The sequence below is a fragment of the Phascolarctos cinereus genome, unplaced genomic scaffold (assembly GCF_003287225.1).
Source record: "Phascolarctos cinereus isolate Bilbo 61053 unplaced genomic scaffold, phaCin_HiC Scaffold_2;HRSCAF=192, whole genome shotgun sequence".
In the NCBI taxonomy this organism is placed as follows: Eukaryota; Metazoa; Chordata; class Mammalia; order Diprotodontia; family Phascolarctidae; genus Phascolarctos; species Phascolarctos cinereus.
This window is the reverse complement of record NW_027555625.1, coordinates 135,727,062-135,745,545: the sequence shown is the minus strand read 5'-3', so window position 1 is coordinate 135,745,545 and position 18,484 is coordinate 135,727,062.

Sequence of the window (18,484 nt, the reverse complement as noted above, 5' to 3'; positions counted from 1 at the left end):
GCAAGATTTCAAGGATCTAGGGTATGGGTCAGCTCAACCTAATCAAAAGTAAATATCTTAAGAGTAGGAATGCAAAAACATTACTGAAATTCTGATATTACAAGGAACATTTAAGGGAGTGGCATACATAGTACATTTAGTATTAACAGTTTCTGTCATATTAACAATTTTGTCACCTCCTATCCTTTCCTCTTTGCTGGTGCCTCCACCTTTCCAGTCACATTATTACTGCTTTCCCAGATTGGCTCGGTGGATAGAGAGATGGCCTTGAATCTACAAAGACCCAGGCCCTGCCTTTGACACCTACTTGCTGTGTGACACTTTGCAAATCACTTAATCTCTTCATCAAATCGTCTAGCATTTATTAAACACTCACTATGTACCAGGCATTATTCTGAGTACAAAGGCAAAACAAAACAAGTCCTTTCCCTGCTCTCAAGGAGTTCATAGTCTAATGAAGGAGACACCAGGTAAACAACTATGTGCAAATGATATATATATATACACAGGATAAAGGGAGGAATGGTTTCTAGGAAAGGCACTAAGATTAAGGACAAGTAGGAAAGGTTTCTTGCCAAAAGTAGGACTTCAGCTTGAACAAACCAAGAAAGCCAAGAAGCAGATTTTATTCCAGTTACGAAGAACAGCCAGTGAAAATGCTCCGAGTAGGTTGTGAAGGTAGAAAGGGCCAGATCTGACAATAGATTTTACATGTAGGATGCGAGTGTGTGTGAGGAATCATGGACACCAAGGTTTGGAGCCTGGGTACCTGTGTAGATTGTAGTGTTCTGAACAGTAATAAAAAAAATTGGGAAGAAGGGTTGGGGGTGAGGGTGGGGGTGGGAATCTGATTTGGATTTAGGACCCATGGAGCTGAGTGGCCTTGTCTGCATGTGAAAAGGCCAGGAATCGACTGAACCATTAGCAGATACAAAGAATTGTTTCCCAGAAATAGGTTGCCTTTTTATCTTGGGGTCCACTCATTTATTTAGCTGGGAACCTTAAAACACCAGGGGGATCCTGAACACTTGAACATAAAGGTTAGTTTGTGGTTATTGGGCTTTAAAACTGTGGCCCTGTTTATCTCCTAACCTACAGAAATGCAAATTTAGGTATTGATTTGGTTTGACACCATTTGCCCTGGGGACCCATCCTGTTCCAAGAAAGAAAATGGAGACAAAAGGCTTGGACTTTCTGCATCCTGCTCTTTGTTCCAGAGAGCTTAGCTCCTGGGGCTGAAAATCAGGCTTGGGTGGCTTCTACTGGGCCTTGAGTAAATTAGCTGACTAAAACGGTTGGATGATTCCCCAAGTGAAATCTAATGCCTTTCTTCCATTGAGTTTTTTTTTCCAATTTATCCTGTATGTGGGGGTTTTTTTGTACATTGTTGTTTACATGTTGTCTCCCTCTATTAAACTGTGAGCTCCTTGAGAACAAGGATTCTCTTGCCTTTCTTTGTAAACCTGGTGTTTAGCACAGTGCCTGATGAGTGTCTTGGGATGGACAATCCTAATGGAATGTAGTCCAGAGGAGAGCTTGCTTAACCAGAATTATTTGAAGTGGTGGATGGTCCTTGTCAACACATTATGATCAAAATGGTGGTTCCTAGTCACACACAACATTTTAAAAATGGTACTGTTCTCTCTCCACACAAAAAATCTAGGCATGATAAAAAGCTAGATCAGTTGTGCCAAATTCTTATTATTTTCTCTTGTTCCTGTCATCATCCATCATTTTTTTTTAATTTTTAAAATTTTATTTCTTTGGGTTTTTTTTTTAGTTTACAACATATACTTCTGTAAGATTTTGAGTTCTAAATTTTCTCCCCTTCCCTCAGCTTCCCCCTCCCCAAGAGGGCATGCAATCTGATATAGGCTATACATGTACAATCATATTAAACATATTTCTGCATTAGTCATGTTGATGAGGAATGGGAGCTAGACCCTAAAAAAGGAAAAACCCTGGAATTTCCCACATGGCCAAATCTCTGGCATTCGCCTGAGGTTATAATTCCATCAACTAGCCTTTCATTGTGGCTATGCCCAATCTGTTACCTTTCACCTAGCCTAGACCTCCCTCTGTCCTCAGGCCACTTCCTACCCTTAATCCTACCTAAGCTCCATTCTCCCTTGGTCACTCCTGGAGTTCTATTACCTCATAGACTACTTGGCCTCTCCTAGATCCCTCCCATAGTCTTTCTTGTTTATAAGGTCCATCTTGTCTCCATTAAGATGCTCGGATTCTTATAATCTAGCCACTGCTCTGATTTTCACTATCTAGCCAATAGCTCACAGATGCTCAGATTCTGTAAGAGTCTAGCTAATAAGGCGAATCTTCAATAAACCTTGTTTTTGGCAGAAAGAGGGGTTGGGTCGAATTCTTTTGGACAGGACCTGCATGTTATGATTTTGGGGTCCCAGGGCCCCTAACCTCTAGACCTGATCAATGTTGTAAAGAAGAATTAGAACCAACGGGAAAAAAAAACATGAGAAAAAAGAAACCAAAAAAAAAAAGAGAGAGAGAAAATAGTATGGTTTGATCTGCATTCAGATACCATAGTTCTTTCTCTAGATGTGGAAAGCAGTTTCTAACCATGAGTCTTTTGGAATTGTCTTGGATCCTTGTGTTGCTGAGAAGAGCTAAGTCTATCATAGTTGATCATCACACTATGTTGCTGTTACTGGGTACAAGGTTCTCCTGGTTCTGCTCACTTCACTCAGCATCAGTCCATACAAGTCTTTCCAGGTTTTTCTGAAGTCCGCTTGCTCATCATTTCTTGTAGCACAATAGTATTCCATTACATTCATATACCACACCTTGTTCAGCCATTCCCCAATTGATGGGAATTCCCTCAATTACCACCACAAAAAGAGCTGCTATAAATATTTTTGTACATGTGGGTCCTTCAGAATAGAAAGGCCAGTTGATGGGCTTATAACCTCAGGCAAACGCCAGAGATTTGGCTGTGTGAGAAAGTCCAGGGTTTTTCCTTTTTGGGATTTAGCTCCCATCCTCATCAGAAGGAAGTATGGAAAGTGCTTTATGATGTTGTTCAGAAATTTTATTTTTATACTTTTAAAATATTATTTTATGTGACTTTTGTTTTGAACCTAGAAAGTTATCCTGTCCTCAGGAACTCTTCAGGGATGCTTGAGATGGATGTAGGGAATTTTGGGTTCCCTCAGGTCCTAGATCCACTCATGTGGTTTGGGTCCAGTTACCCAGATCTCACTTCATGTCCACCCAAGCTTGTGTTTTGGCTTTACCTAAATTTTGTTAAATGTTTATATTTACTGATATCCATCTCATTCTATCTTGTTTTCAAGATACCCTCTTGATAAAATGGCTTAACTGTGTATGTTTGGTTCAGGTTTGGGTTCTCTTGTCTAAAGCCTATAAAATGTAAACTTCTAGAGCCTGGAAGAGAGGGAGTCACACATTTTTCCAACTCACTCTCCTCTACCAAACAATCTAATAAATTTCTTTCTAAAACTGAGATTTTGGGGCTCATTCTCATAACTAACAGAAGGAAGGTAAGAAACAAGCATTAAGTGCCTACTATGTGCACTTTGTTAAGCACTTTATGACTATCTTATTTGGTCCTCGTAACAGCGCCTTGTAACAGGTGCTATTATCCCCATTTTACAGTTGAAGAAACTAAGGCACAGAGAGGTTAAATCACTTGTTCAGGGTCACACATCTAGTGAGTACCTGAGACCAGATTTGAACCCCATTCTTCCTCATTCTAGGCCCAGTGCTTCATCTACTGAGCCTCCTAGCTGTTTCATGGGCAGCTCACTAGAACCTGGTTTTCAATCCCTGCTCTGATACTAAATGTGTGACCTTAAGCAAGTCACTTAATTTGTCTAGGCCTCATTTCTTAATATAGAAAATGAGGAGGTTGTATTAGATGGCCTCAGAGGGGTCCTTTCCAATTATAATCCTATGACCTGTCACTTTTCTGCTCAAGAAATTCAAATGGCTCTGGCAGCCTGGTGGAGTAAATAGAGAGCTGGCCTTGGAGTCAAGATCAAGTCTTGCCTTGGACACACACATTGGCTATGTGACTCTGGGCAGATCATTTAACTCTCGGCACCTCAGAGAAATCTGAGATGTCATTCTCTCTATCATGTCTATATCTTGTATGTACATGTTGTCCCTCACCCCTACCCCCTTTCAACTATGAGTTCTTTGAGGGGAGGGACCACTTTTACTCTTAAAATGCCAGGCAATTGTAAGTGCTTAATAAACATATTTTTGATTGATTAAAGACAATTCAATAAAACAAACTCCTTTAGAATCTTGACCTTTCTATTTGCTACATACATTTTTGCCTTTTTCTCTCTAGTATCTTATGCATAGCAAGTACTGAAAAAAATGCTTATTGAATTTAATTGAATTGATTCCCTAAAAAATTTAACACTATGGAGCAGCTTACAGAAACTGACATACATGGTGATACCATAGAAGGGATGGAGTTGGAAGGAAACACATCAGGATGCTTAATGCCTGGTGCTTTCTGCTGGGAGCAATAATGGTAGAAAACAATCGATAAGCATCTAGTAAGCCCATCCACCTTTGGTGTCTACCTGGCACTCAACTCTCGCCCACAGCTCCAAGAAGCTGTAGCTTGTGCAGTGACCACACCTAGTAAACCTTTTCGGCAGATGGGATAAACCAAGTTGAGGGTTACCTACAGGCCTCAAACCCATTGATGAGTCTACCCCAACCATATGGAGACTTTCCCAGGCCGAATGGGTGGATGAGAACAATTTGTTCCAAAGGCCGCAAAGGCTGCTGAAGCCCGGCGCTGAGGAATGCCTAGAGCTTGGTCAGACATCAAAGATGCCAAGGTCATCCGCTGCAATCCGGCATCTGACTTTTGTCTTGTCACCAGACTTCAGTGACTCAGGAAGAGAGAGTGAGGCTGATGAATTTGGGCAACTCTGCCTCACTTCAGTCCAATTCACTCATGAGTCAAGACATCTCCCATTGGTCCCTTCAAAAATGAAGGATGACAATTAAGTACCTTCTATATAGCAAGGAATTTGCTAGGCACTGGAGATAAAAAGATAAAAATTAGACAGTCTCTGCCCTCAAGGACTTTATTTTCTACCAGGGGAAGACATTCAAAAATAAATAAACTCACAGATAAAAATATAGGATATATATATGTATACAATGAAATATATGTATACATATATAAATGTATGTATATATGTATACAGCTAAACACACACACACAAATATATACATATAGATACAAAGAGAAAGAGAGAAGGAGGAAGAGAGAGAGTCATAACAGTTTTTAATATCTTTTCTATTTGGTTCCAGCATGGCCATTTTAATTGTATGGAAAATCACATAGGTGGCCAAGGCTTTCATTATGGTATAATTTAGGTATTCTTTTAACCCAGTTAGGAAACTGGTCAGGGGGAAAAGATTTTCTGTCTTAGCATTATAATAGCCATTTGCTAATTGTAGATCCTAGACTACTCCCTCCATATTTGTTGATCAATTTATCTGATATAATTTTTCCTCTTTCAGTTATCTTTTGACATGTAAGCCTCCTTCCTCTCCATAAGTTTGCTATAAATTTTATGTTTATCTTTGAAATATAAAATTTTAACTATCCTTTCTTTTCTTTTTCTTTTTGCAAATGTAAATCCTAATTGTACCTTTTTTTTTCTCTGAAGTAACTAGAAACTACATAGGAGTAAGGTCTATTACCCAGAGGAAATTTAGGCACTCTGAGCATATGATGGGGGAGAGGGGATAGAGAAAAAAAGGGGAAAAAAAGGTTACATAATAACTATTTTGTATTTAATAGGAATAGCAAATTGTACATAATAGATTTGCAGTTTCGTGTACAATCATCTTTTTTTTTTCCTATTCTGTTATGGAAATGCTTGTTTTATTTCTTAAGTTCAGAATAAAATAAATAATTTTTTTTTTAATTCCAGGCACAGGAAGAAGATGGACAGTCTGGGCAGAGGCGTAGAGACAGGAGATAGAATGTCATATGGAGGGAAGAGCAAGCAAAGAAGTTTGGGTGTCTGAAGGATGCATGAGAGGAGGAATGGCTGAACAAGTCACAATATATGATTGTGATGGAATACTATTGGGCTATAAGAAATGATAAAGGAGATAGTTTCAGAAAAACCTGGGGAGACCTATATGAACTGATACAAAGTCAAGTGGGAGCAGAACTAGGAGAACATTATACAGATTGACAGTAACATTATAATAATAGTCAACTCATAAAGATTTAGCTACTCTGATCAATGCAATGATCTATCAAATTCCAAGGGACTCATGTTGTGAAGTGCTATCCACTACCAGATAGAGAACTGATGAATTCTGAGTGAAAATTGAAGCATATTTTTTTCACTTTATTTTTCTGACTTTTTCCCCCCTTAATATGGCAAAATGTGGAAATACGTTTTGCGTCACTATATAGATATATAATGCATGTCATATTTTTTGCCTTCTCAGTGGGAGAGGGAGAAGGTAGAGGAAGGAAGAGAATTTGGAACTGAAAAGAAAAATAACAACCAAAAAAGAGTGTGTATATAATCAGTTGGGAAAGCTAGGCTAGAGTCAAAGTGTAAAAGACTAAATGCCCAACAGGGTTTTAATCTAAGGGCCATGGGGAGTTGCTAAAGCTTCTTAAGCAGAAGAGTGACTGATTAAGAACTATGCTTTAGGAATATCAGTTTGAAAGCTGCGTGGAGAAGACATTGGAGAAGGGAGAGACAATGCAGTGAGGCCCCTTAGGAAACATTGGACTGAAAGAAGATGCTGTGACAGAAATTGTCCAGAGATCTGTTGATAGATACTGCCGCAGGTCATAACCATCAATGACAAAGAGATATGGAAAAATGGATTTATCATATGCTCAGCACATAGACTTACTGTATACAAAAATCAGCAAGCCCTGAGCAACGGTTTCAGCAGCCTTATGTAGGGGTAAGGAGGGCTGTCTCCCACATGTAGTGTGGGGGTATTGTGAGCCTCTTCTCCAAGGGAGACTTTCATTCTTTCCAGTGTGGGAGGGAATAGGACATTGGGGCCAGACACTCGGCTATCCTGCTGTTCTCAAAGAGAGGAGATACTGGGCTAGAATTATATCTATCTGCTCCTCTAAATATTGTTAGTCTGGGGGATGTGGCTTCAGGTTCAATCTGACTTCTGATGACTGATTCATTAATGGAGGAAGCAGTTTTATATATAAGGCTTGAACCCTTTCCCACCAAATACCAGTTCCATAGTGAACTCATTTACCCATCAATAACAAAACATAAATCAGAGAAAGTATACATATAATACATAAATACATATAAGAATATATACCAGACAATATAGAGTGAAGAATACCTTCTATAGGTAGTGGGTAATTCAGCTCAACCAAGAGAGAGACAGTCAGAGACAGAGATAGAGAGAGAGAGAGAGAGAGAGATGGAGAGAGAGAGAGAGATGGAGAGACAGAGAGAGGCAGAGACAGAGAGAGAGAAAGTTCCTAAAGTTACTAGTGTATCAAGTTGGGGGTAAGGACATAATGGAGACTGACAACTTTTCTCCTGTTGACTTCTTCCCAAGTCTTATTTTCCCCTCAATGACCTTGAGGTCATTGCAAATGTCTCCATTTTCCTGTTCTCAACAGCTCTGTCCCATCCCTCATGGAGATGCAGGGGATTGAGTCCCATACCAATGAGCTTTGGGATTTGGGTTACATAGGTTTCAGCAGGTTGGGCACAAGGGAATTTTACAGAAAACAGGAAAGATAATGATTTACGCATCAAAGAACAAATAGCAGAAGGGGAAGATCTATCTCGATAAAACAATATACTATTCAGTAAACATTCTGGGTATAGCTAGAATTTGCAAAGTAACTATTTCTATAGTTTGATATCTCAGCTTGATTTTGCAGACTCATGACCTGCTCAACTTAAGTAAATGACAACAAGAAAGTTAAACCAGAAATTAATTTATCAAAGCAGAGAAAAATCATGCAATGATTCTGACTGAGTCCACTACAGATTTATATTACACAAATTCAACTGGGTCCTCACTGCTGCTAGGCAAATCTACCTATCCTATTACTGACTACCAAATTTGCATCTCCAACTCCTTTCTGACATCTTGAACTGGATGTCCAGTAGACATCTTAAACTCAATAGGTCCAAAATGGCACTCTTTGTCTTTCCCCCTAAATCCTCCCCACCCCAAACTTCTCTATTATTGTAGAGAACACTCTCAGTCCCTCAAGCTCACAACTTAGGAGTAGGCTCACTATCTCTCCTTATATACCCTCCCCAACCCCTTATATCCAAGATGTTGCCGAAGACTGATGATTTCACCTTTGTGACATCTCCTAAATACATCCCCTAAATACATCCCCTTCTTTCTTCTGACAGTGTCCCCAACCTGGTGCAGCCCCTCATCACCTCACTCCTGGGCTATTGCAATGGCCTGCTGATGGGTCAGCTTGCCTCAAGTCTCTCCCTACCTCACTCCATTCAGTGATTTTCCTAAAACACAAATCTGATCATGTCACCCCCCTCCCCCACACAATAAACTCCAGTGGCTTCCTACTGCCTCCAGGAACAAGTACAAAATACTGTTTGGCATTCAAAGCCTTTCATAGACTAACTCCCTCCTACCTTTCTAGTTTCCTTACTCTTGATTCCCTCCACGTACTCTTCAATCTAGTGATATTGGCCTTGTGGCTGTTCCTTAAACTCCATCTCTTGGATACTCCATCTCTTAGCTCTGAGCATTTTCTCTCCTTGTCCCCCATGTCTGGAATGCCCCTCTTTGCTTCCTTTAAGTCCCAACTAAAATCTCATCTTCTACAGGAAGCCTTTCTCAACCTCTCTTAATTCTAGTGTGTTCCCTCTGTTAATTATTTCCAATTTATCCTGTATATGACTTGTTTGTGTATATTTGTGTATTTGTTTACTTGTTGTCTCCCCATTAGATTGTGAGCTCCCTGAGGGCAGGGACTATCTTTTGCCTCTTTTTGTATCCCCAGTGCTTAGCACAGTGCCTGGCACATAACAGGCAGTTAATTAAGGTTTATTGACTTACTGTTACAAGGAAAAAAGACAAAAGTGGTCCAAGTGGTTGAGACTAATTGAGAACCGGCATGGATAGGGAGAGGAAGAAGGAAGAAGGATCAGAGTTGGTCATTGAAGGGGGATATTTATGATGATATCTGATCTATCCAGACAGATCAACCTACAACGTATGTCTTATTTGCCTGAGATCACATTGGCGGTTTGTGTCAGAGAAAGGACTTTAACTCAGATTTCCCTGACTCAAAGTCCAGCTCTCATGGTTGTATTGCAATTGCCATTTTACTTTTAATTTCTTGAGATGGAATCCACTTAAGCCTCCTTATACTTGTTTTGGGATAAGGACAGGATTCAGAAGTGTGATTTTTCTTGGAATAGCTAGCTATTTGGTGGAAAAAACTCCCCCTGCTGTGCCATACTTGGACAGTCACCAATCCCAGAGACTAAAGTGGGTCCATGAAATTACAATATCCAGCACGTAGATGGCAGTGAAAGCTTGTGAGTGAACAGTATCCAAGGTCAGTAACCAAAACAAAGCTGCATCAGAGTGTTGTCTGGAGCACAATCTTCTACGATCACCTTGTTTTCATGTTTAAGTCTCAAGTTCAGAGTGAATTAGCTCAAACAACTGACTGGTCTTGGTTAAATACAGCTGCATCTTGATAGTCATCATTCCTAATAATAAGCACTCTCGACTTAAATTATAAATGTAATAAGACCTTATCAACAAAAACCATCCAATAGTGTAGAAAACCTGTGGTTGCCTTTAAGAAGGCAGAATCAAATGAATTAAGAAATGACAAGCACAAACCTAGTTCAGGCCCACTTCATCTCTCTCTTGCCTAAACTACTGCGATAGCCTTCTAGTAAATCTCCCTGCTTTCTGTCTCTCCCCATTCTGATCCATTCTTTACTCAGGTGCCAGGGTGATTATTCCAAAGCAGGAGTTCTTAACCTAGAGCCCTTGATCTCCCAAAAGTCCATAAACACATTTCTGGGGTCCATGAACTTTGACAGGAAAAAATACACCTTTATTTTTACTAACTGAAATTTAGTATTGCTTTCAATTATTAATGTAGGCAACAAACATTATTCTGAGAAGTTATCCATAGGCTTTCTTCCAGACTGACAAAGGCTGCCATGACATAAAAAAGGTAGAAAATTCCTATTCTTAAAACTTCTGAAAACAAGTATTTGTGAACTCTGAACCCCATGAACCCCACAAGCCCCAATTTGAAACATATCCTGCTTTAAGAAAGAGATAAATGAAATTGGGGAACATATATCCACAGTTTAATTTCTCTCTAGCTGGCTTGACACGTGTTACATGGGATTTCTGTCCAAAATTGGGCCCTCCTAAGGGGGCCAGTTCAGAACTAGCTCGGTTTGGGATTTGGGGGTACAGCATCATATACCCTTTCAACAGGGGCTCAAATCAACCCGCCATTATTCCAGACCACTTCCATCCTCCTCTATCTGGGCAGTAGTATCTGTCTCCACCCAAGCCTGAATAGGATAAAATCAATTCAGGTTTGGACCAAGATAAGAAGATTCAATGCAATCTCATTATTAGAGATGTCCTTCTGAACAACTTTGGACAGAAGGCTGGCAAGGTAGAACTCTGAGACTCTAAGACACAGATTACCAAGAGAAATAATTTTTCACATAATCTATAGTTCGTAACCTGAATGATACAGATATCAGATTCTGAAACACCTTCTACATCAGAAACCAGCTGTTTTCTTATGATTTAGTGCTTGCCTCAACTATTACCTTCTGTTTCTCTTTGAAGTGTTCATGACGTACAGTATGATGTTTCTGAGTAGTCTACAAACCTTTGTTCTATTTTTTTTCATGATTTTGAAACACATTTTCTATTACGGCAGTATAGGTTGTTCTCCCCTATGCTGTCTTTTGCCTTCAAGTCCCCAGTGAGTATCATTGTATTTATTGATTTGTGTTGGTAAGTCTTATGAAGATGTTTGTAAAAATTAACCCCTTCTGCAAATAAGTACATCAATGCACTGTTGGTGGAGCTTGAATGGGTCTAACCATTCTGGAAAGCAATTTGGAACCATGCCCAGAAAATTACTAAAATATGCATACCCTTTGACCTAGCTATATCACTACTAGGCCTATGCACCAAAGAAACAAAAGAAATCAAAGAAAGAGCAAAAGGATCTATTGGTACAGAAATATTCATAGATTGCTTCAAATTGGAAATTAATTGTTCTGTTAAGGAAAGATTAAACCATATTGTGGTATATGAATATAATGGAAAACTATTTTACCATAAGAAGTGATGAAATGGACAATTTCAGAGGAAACTGAGAAGACCTCTGTGAACTGATGCAAAGCAAAGTGAGCAGAAGTAGGAGAACAATTTATATGATGATAACAATTTATGCAATGATTGTAGAGAAAAATAATTTTGAAAGACCCAGTGGTAAGCCATGAGTCCAAAAGAATGGAGATGCAACATTCCTCTCACTTCCTGATGGAGAGGTGAAAAACTTAAAATACAGAAAGCAATAGTACATTTTTGGGTAGTGACTAATGTGTGAATTCGTTTTGCTGAGCTATGCAGCTATGTCTTGAGCTTTCTTTTTCTTTTTAAGTTGCTCAGTGTGGGGAAGTGACATTTTTCTTACTCCTTGTTCATTGAAAAAATAAAACATAATTATTTTTTCAAAAAGAAAAGTATAATTTCTTCATCTGCAACAGATGTTGTCACACAAGCTGCAGTCATCTCAACTCTATTCTTGATGGTTTTTGTAAGCTGGAACAGGAATTCACAGAAAGCACAGCACTGGATGTTTCCGAGAGAAACTCTAAGAGATGATATGTGCAGCTACTAAGACTAGTTTGCAAAGATTTGGGGGAAGGTGAAGTGGGTGATGAGAGAGACTACTTTTCTCCATCCTCTTTAATTTTAGTGCCTTCCTTCTAGATGACTCAATGGATGTCACTGGGCTTAAAGTTGACCTGAGTTCAAATATGACTTCAAACTTACCTAGCTCTCTGACCCTGGGCAAGTTGCTTATGTGTTGGCTGCCTCAGTTTCCTTATCTGTCAAATGAGGATAATAATAGCCCCTATCTTTGATGGTTGTTGTGAGCATAAAATGAAATGATATGTTTAAAGTGCTTTGTAAACTTCATGTAAATTGTAGTTATTATTATTAATATTATTATAATCTGCAATTTATTCTATATGTATCTTGCTTGTACAGAGTCGTCTGGATGGCTGTGAGCTCCTTAAGGACAAGAGCTAATTTTTGCCTCTCTTTGCCTCTCCAGTACTTAGCACAGTGACTGATACGTAGCAGGCGTTTTATAAATGCTTGTTAAGTTGACCTGAGAACAAGAAGCGGAGTCTCAGTCTTGACAACATCTGACTTGTTTCCTCCCTAGAATTGTCTGTTGAAGGCTCGGTCATGGAAGATGTGGACACTGTAGGGCAGACTGAATCCCGTTAGAGTGAAATGACCTCTGTTCTGGAGACTTTCTTCCTTCCCCTGGGCTCTGAGCTGAGAGGGGAAGGCTTCCACCCTTCTCACCTAAGCAGGAAGCTCTCTACTGCTTCTTATATTCAGAGCCATTGACCGCTGTATTTCCACCCTGGCCTGCGCCGATCAGTTCTCCTCTGCTGTGAGGGTTCAGTTTGCTTGTTTGCTCCCCCCCTTTCTGTTCTGTTTCATTTTCCCCAAGACATAAAATTAATTTAGAGTGCCAAGATTTCAATAGGTTAAGATGAGAACTGGGTACATTCCAGGAACAGGGGACAGTTTGTGCAGATAGAACAGGTGGGAGAGTATAGGACAATATCAGGGAACTGTTACTAACATAATTTGTATGGAATGAAAAGTGACTGAAGGGTAGTAAGATATTTTATTCTATAGGTAATAGAGCCAGTGAAGGTATGAGCAGTGAAGCAGGAGACCGACATAATGTTGACATTAGCATCTAAGGAACAGCTAGGTACTACAGTGGATAGAGCACTGGCCCTGAAATGAGGAGGACCTGAGTTCAGATTTGACCTCAGATACATCATGCTTACTACTCTGGTCAAGTCACTTAACCCCAATTGCCTCACCAAAAAAAAAAAAAAAGACATCAGCATCTATTCAGGTTCAATTGCAGAGGATACCATAAGCATTGAACCATTAACAAATGAAAGTTTACTTTGTCCTAACATAGCAGGATATAGTAGCACTTTGTTTCTTTATTTTGAGGCAGTCCAGGTTAAGTGACTTGCCCAAGGTCACATAGTAAGAGTCAAGTGTCTGAGGCTGAATTTGAATTTGGGTCCTCCTGATTCCAGGGCTAGTGTTCTATCCACTGTACCACCTAGCTGTTCTAGGCACTTAGTTTCTATAGACCTGGTCGTCTCCTCCAGAGGTGTGCTGGAGACAGATTGTTAAATTTTTTGTTAAACAGGTTTTGTTAAATTTTCCGCATGAGCATTTTATACCTTGGAAACTGGCAAACTACAAATCAGGATTTAATTTATTGTTTTGTCAATTGTCTAGATCAGCAGTGTCAAACTCAAATGGAAATGGGGCCACTAAACTGTATATAATTCTCATAGGCTACGAATTGACTTAAAACCCATATATTAATATTATCTATGTCCTTTTGGATTTATATTTATTTTGTTAAATATTTTCTAATTGAAGCAGCGAGGTGGCACAGTGGATAGAGCATCAGCCCTGAAGTCAGGAGGACCTGAGTTCAAATCTTTGTTTACTTTTAGGACATACTTATCACTGCTGCATCCCTGTTGCAAGAGAAGGAGAGAACCTTGGGAGATATTTGTCCTATCCCACATGGACCTAGTATCAGGAAGATCTGAGTTCAAATCCAGCTGCAGGCAGCTGACTTGCTGTGTGATCCTGAGCAGGCCATTTTATCTTTGCCCAAGTTTTCTTTATCCAGGGTTGTGGAAAGGATAAAATGAGACAATATTTATAAACTACTTTGCAAACTTTAGAGCATTATATAAATGCTTTTGCATTTATTGTTGCCATTGCAACAATCTGGGTTAGATGTGATTGTCACTTACTTTTAGTTCTGAGAGATTTTCTTGAGAAATTTCTGTTTCACTAGTATCCACAGCAGTGTGGTATCATCAAAAGAATATTTTTCAGTAAAGAGAGCTATACCAACCCCTTCATCTTACAGATGAGGAAACTGAGGTCACAGAAAGGGAGTGACTTGCCCAGGGTTATATAATGAGCGTATAGAGTCAAACCTTAGCCCTCTGACCCAACCACCCTATGGTTACTATATATTTTCTAGTTCCTTTGTTTCTATCATTTGTTTTTTTTATTTCCCTCTGACTTTATTTGGTTTAAATTTTATTTCTAAGATCAAACAAGAGCAGAAATTGTCTTTTGCCAAAAATGAATTCTAGATCTAAGCTAACACTTTTTGGCCAGGGGCACAGGAATTTTGTGGGCCATCTCTGCCCCAGAAATGTCCAAGTCTATGATGTTCACAAAATCATACACTACCTGATCTTAGAACTTTCTTTCTAAAGCTCTTGGGAGCCATTATATAAACAAACTTCAAGTTGGAGAGAGAAAGAGAGAGAGAGTGAGAGAGACAGAGAGATGGAGAGAGAGTGATGGGGAGAGACAGAGACAGAGAAAGAGATGGAGAGAGAGAGATGGGGGAGGGAAGGAGGGAAAGAGAAAGAGGGAGAATGGATAACTTCACATTAATGGATGGCCCACTTTTTCTTTTATGAACTTACTCTATTTTCTAGTATATTTACTTGTGTACATATCTCATTTCCCTACTAGACTGAAAGCTCCATGAGGGCAGGCAGAGACCCTGGCCTTATTCATTCTTGTATCTCTCCTCAGAGATTATCACAGAGTTTTAGCTCATAATGGTAACAAATTTTTATTTCACATAGTATCATCCATATCCTTTTCCCCTCATTGGGTTTACCACGATCCTGCTTGAAGGAGACACTTTATTGAGAAATGAAACTTGAAGCTTATAGACTGTTTTTATTATGTATGCATACTGCTCACTGAATCACAGAATATTAAAAGGTGGAAGAGATCTCAGGGGTCATCTGTTTTGGCAGCATGTTGTTGAATTGTTTCATTTGTGTCCGACTCTTTGTGACCCTATTTGGGGTTTTCTTGGCAAAGATACAGGAGTGATTTGCCATTTCCTTCTCCATCTTATTGTATCATTGAGGAAACTGAGGCAAACAGGGTTGAGTTACTTGCCCAGGGTCACACACTAGTAAGTGTCTGAGGCCATGTTTGAATTCAGGAAAAGTGAGTCTTCCTGACTCTAGGCCCAGCACTCTATGCACTATGGTGCCACCTAGCCGCCCCCCTGGTGCCATTGAAAAGGACCATGGAATCGTAGCTCGTGGGTTTGCAGCCCTACCTCTGATGCCTATTACCAGGATCACCTTAGACAAGTCATGGCCTCCTTTAGCACAGGTTCCTTAGATTAGATGGTTTCTGGGGTCCTTTCAACCCAGGGCTATAATTCCATGACCCCTCCAGAACATCCTCAACAGGAAGCCTTTTGGTCTTTCTTAAAGTCTTCCAGTGACAGAGAACTTACTATTTCCCAAGGTAGACTTTGGTGCTTGGCCACTTCTTCACTAGGAAGTTTTTCTTTATGTTGAGCCAAAATCTTTCGGGTACCTTCTACCTGTTGCTCCTATTTCTGCCCTCGTAGACCAAGAAAAACAAATTGAATCCCTCTTTCAAAACATAACCATAACCCTTAAAACATTTGAAGACAGCATGCATGTCCCCTTAAGTATTTTCTTTTGGCTAAACATCCTAGTTTCTTCAACAAATGTGGTATGCTCTCTGATCCTTTCACCATCTGGGTTATTTTCTTCTACACATGTTCTAGTGTGTCAATATTCCTTCTAAAATATAGTACCTTCTCTGTAGTTATGAGCAAAATTTAGTTAGAAGAACATCTTCCTAATTCTGTTTTTATTAATTCTTCTATTTCTATTAATGCAACCTGAGTTTGATTTACCTTTCTGGAATGCCCTGTAACACTGTTGACTCTATTGACCTTGTAATTAACTAAAACTCCCAGATCACTTTTCTTTTTTCTTTCTTTCTTTCTTTCTTTCTTTCTTTCTTTCTTTCTTTCTTTCTTTCTTTCTTTCTTTCTTTCTTTCTTTCTTTCTTTCTTTCTTTCTTTCTTTCTTTCTTTCTTTCTTTCTTTCTTTCTTTCTTTCTTTCTTTCCTTCTTTCCTTTCCAGGCAATCGGAGTTAAGTGACTTGCCTAGGGTCACATGGCAAGTATCTGAGGCTAGATTTGAACTCAGGTTTTCCTGACTCCAGGTCCAACATTTTATTCACTATACTATCTGGCTACCTCTGAGAATAATTAGTTAATAATAATAATACCTTGGTTGTATATGATATCCATGGAAATGGGCACCATGGTATGGAGAAATGAGAACTAGTGTTGGAATTGAAGACCTGGGTTCAAATTACCACCCTTACTACTTACTGTACAACCTTGAACAAGTTACTTCCTCTCTCTCTAGGTCTCATTTTTCTTATCTGTAAAATCCTTCCTAGCAATAAGCTCTGTTATCTCCTATAATATCACTACAATTCTGACTTTATATTTCACCCTGTAACAACATATAACAACAACACCTTGTGCTCCATGCTTATACCTTAAAATTATCAGTGATGGGCCCTGTAAAATTAACCTGAACTTCTGACATGATTAGCTAGCTATTCATTAAATGTCACCTTGTATTTGATTTGCATATTTAACCTACTGCTGTTTTGTTTTTCCTGTGTGGGAAATGTCAAATGTGGTAGGTGTGGAATGTGAGTGATGGGAGACATTGAACATGTGAGGGTTAAAGGAAGCAGTTATTAAAAAAAAATTAAGCATATGGAGTCACTAAATTATTGATGTTGGTGGTTTTTTTTTTTGCCATAGTGGATTTATAAATAATACATATTTTCAAGGTTATTTCCATTACATTTCTTTAGGGACAACTAAAAAATCTTCTTCTTTTGAGGATGAAGAGAACTGACAGTTATGGAAAGGTCACCAAAATGTTCATTCATGTAGGAAAAAGAGTTCCTGTTAAAAAAAAAAAGTAATTATGACCCAAAGCAATTCTTATATAACAATTCAGCTCAGTTTTATGGAAGCTGGGGCTGCAGATACAGTAGTTGTGACCAGGGCTCTGTCCCAGGGTCCTGAAAATTGGAAGGTGCTGACAACATTTATACTCCTTCCAAGCCATAGCTTAGCACCTAGTTAGCAAGAATAATTAATAAAAGAAGATGATTCCCAAAGCACTCCCAGTCCCCTTCTTCTACCCTGTGCTGATGGCAACCTCCTCAGGAGCAGCCTTGCAATGTCCCAGAACTCTTTCTTTCTTTTTTTTTTTTTTGGCTAGGCAATGGGGTTAAGTGACTTGCCCAGGGTCACCCAGCTAATAAGTGTTATGTGTCTGAGGCCGAATTTGAACTCAGGTCCTCCTGAATCCAGGGCCGGTACTCTATCCACTGTGCCACCTAGCTGCCCCTCCCAGAACTCTTTCTTAAAAAGGTGATTGTAGAGTGTCTTTCTGACTGCTTGCCCCAGGTGTCAAATTGGCCAGTAATAGCTCTGATGTGACTTTTCCTCTGGAAAAAAATATTAACTGAAAATTAACTTTTCCTCCAGAAACGAAATTAACTGAATGTAACAGGTAGAGTCTCTAATTAAACATAACTCGATGTTCTTCTAATAAGGAGAATCTAACTAAATATTCTCCTGGGAACCAGATACGTGGTTGAATTTAATTTAGGAAATGGTTTCAGCAGTGAAAACTAGATGACAAACCATCATCACATCTTAGAGAAATGCGAGTTATTGTTGCTATTATCTCTGAATTTAGAAAAATCCAGATTTGCGGGGTTGTCAAGACACTAATCTACTCTTGTAATAACATTTAAACAAAACCTCCTGTTTCTCTGTGTCACCCACAAGGTGCCATGTATACTCATGCACTTGTCATCTTTTTGGAATGGAATATTTTAAAAGGTGACAGTAGATGAGTGACTAATGCTGGCCCTAAAGAGAATGGGCAGTAGGCAGGAAGTGTCTCTCTGTCACTCCTTTCCTTCCTCTATGCCCTCCTTACAGGGCCAAATACATTCCAGGGCCAACCTCCCTACCATGTCCCCTCATGTCCTGTTTAGCTCTGTTCTCCCCCAGAAGTACTTCCTCCCTGCCCCCCAAGTCTAGACAGAGCCCCATCTTCCCAATCTCCAAAGGAAAACTTGGGATCACAGAACTCAGATTTACAAAAGAAACCTTAGAGGCAAGTCCAATTCCTTATCCCATTTAAGAATCCGTCCAATAGCATCTACTAGCCCTGTCTAATGGTTA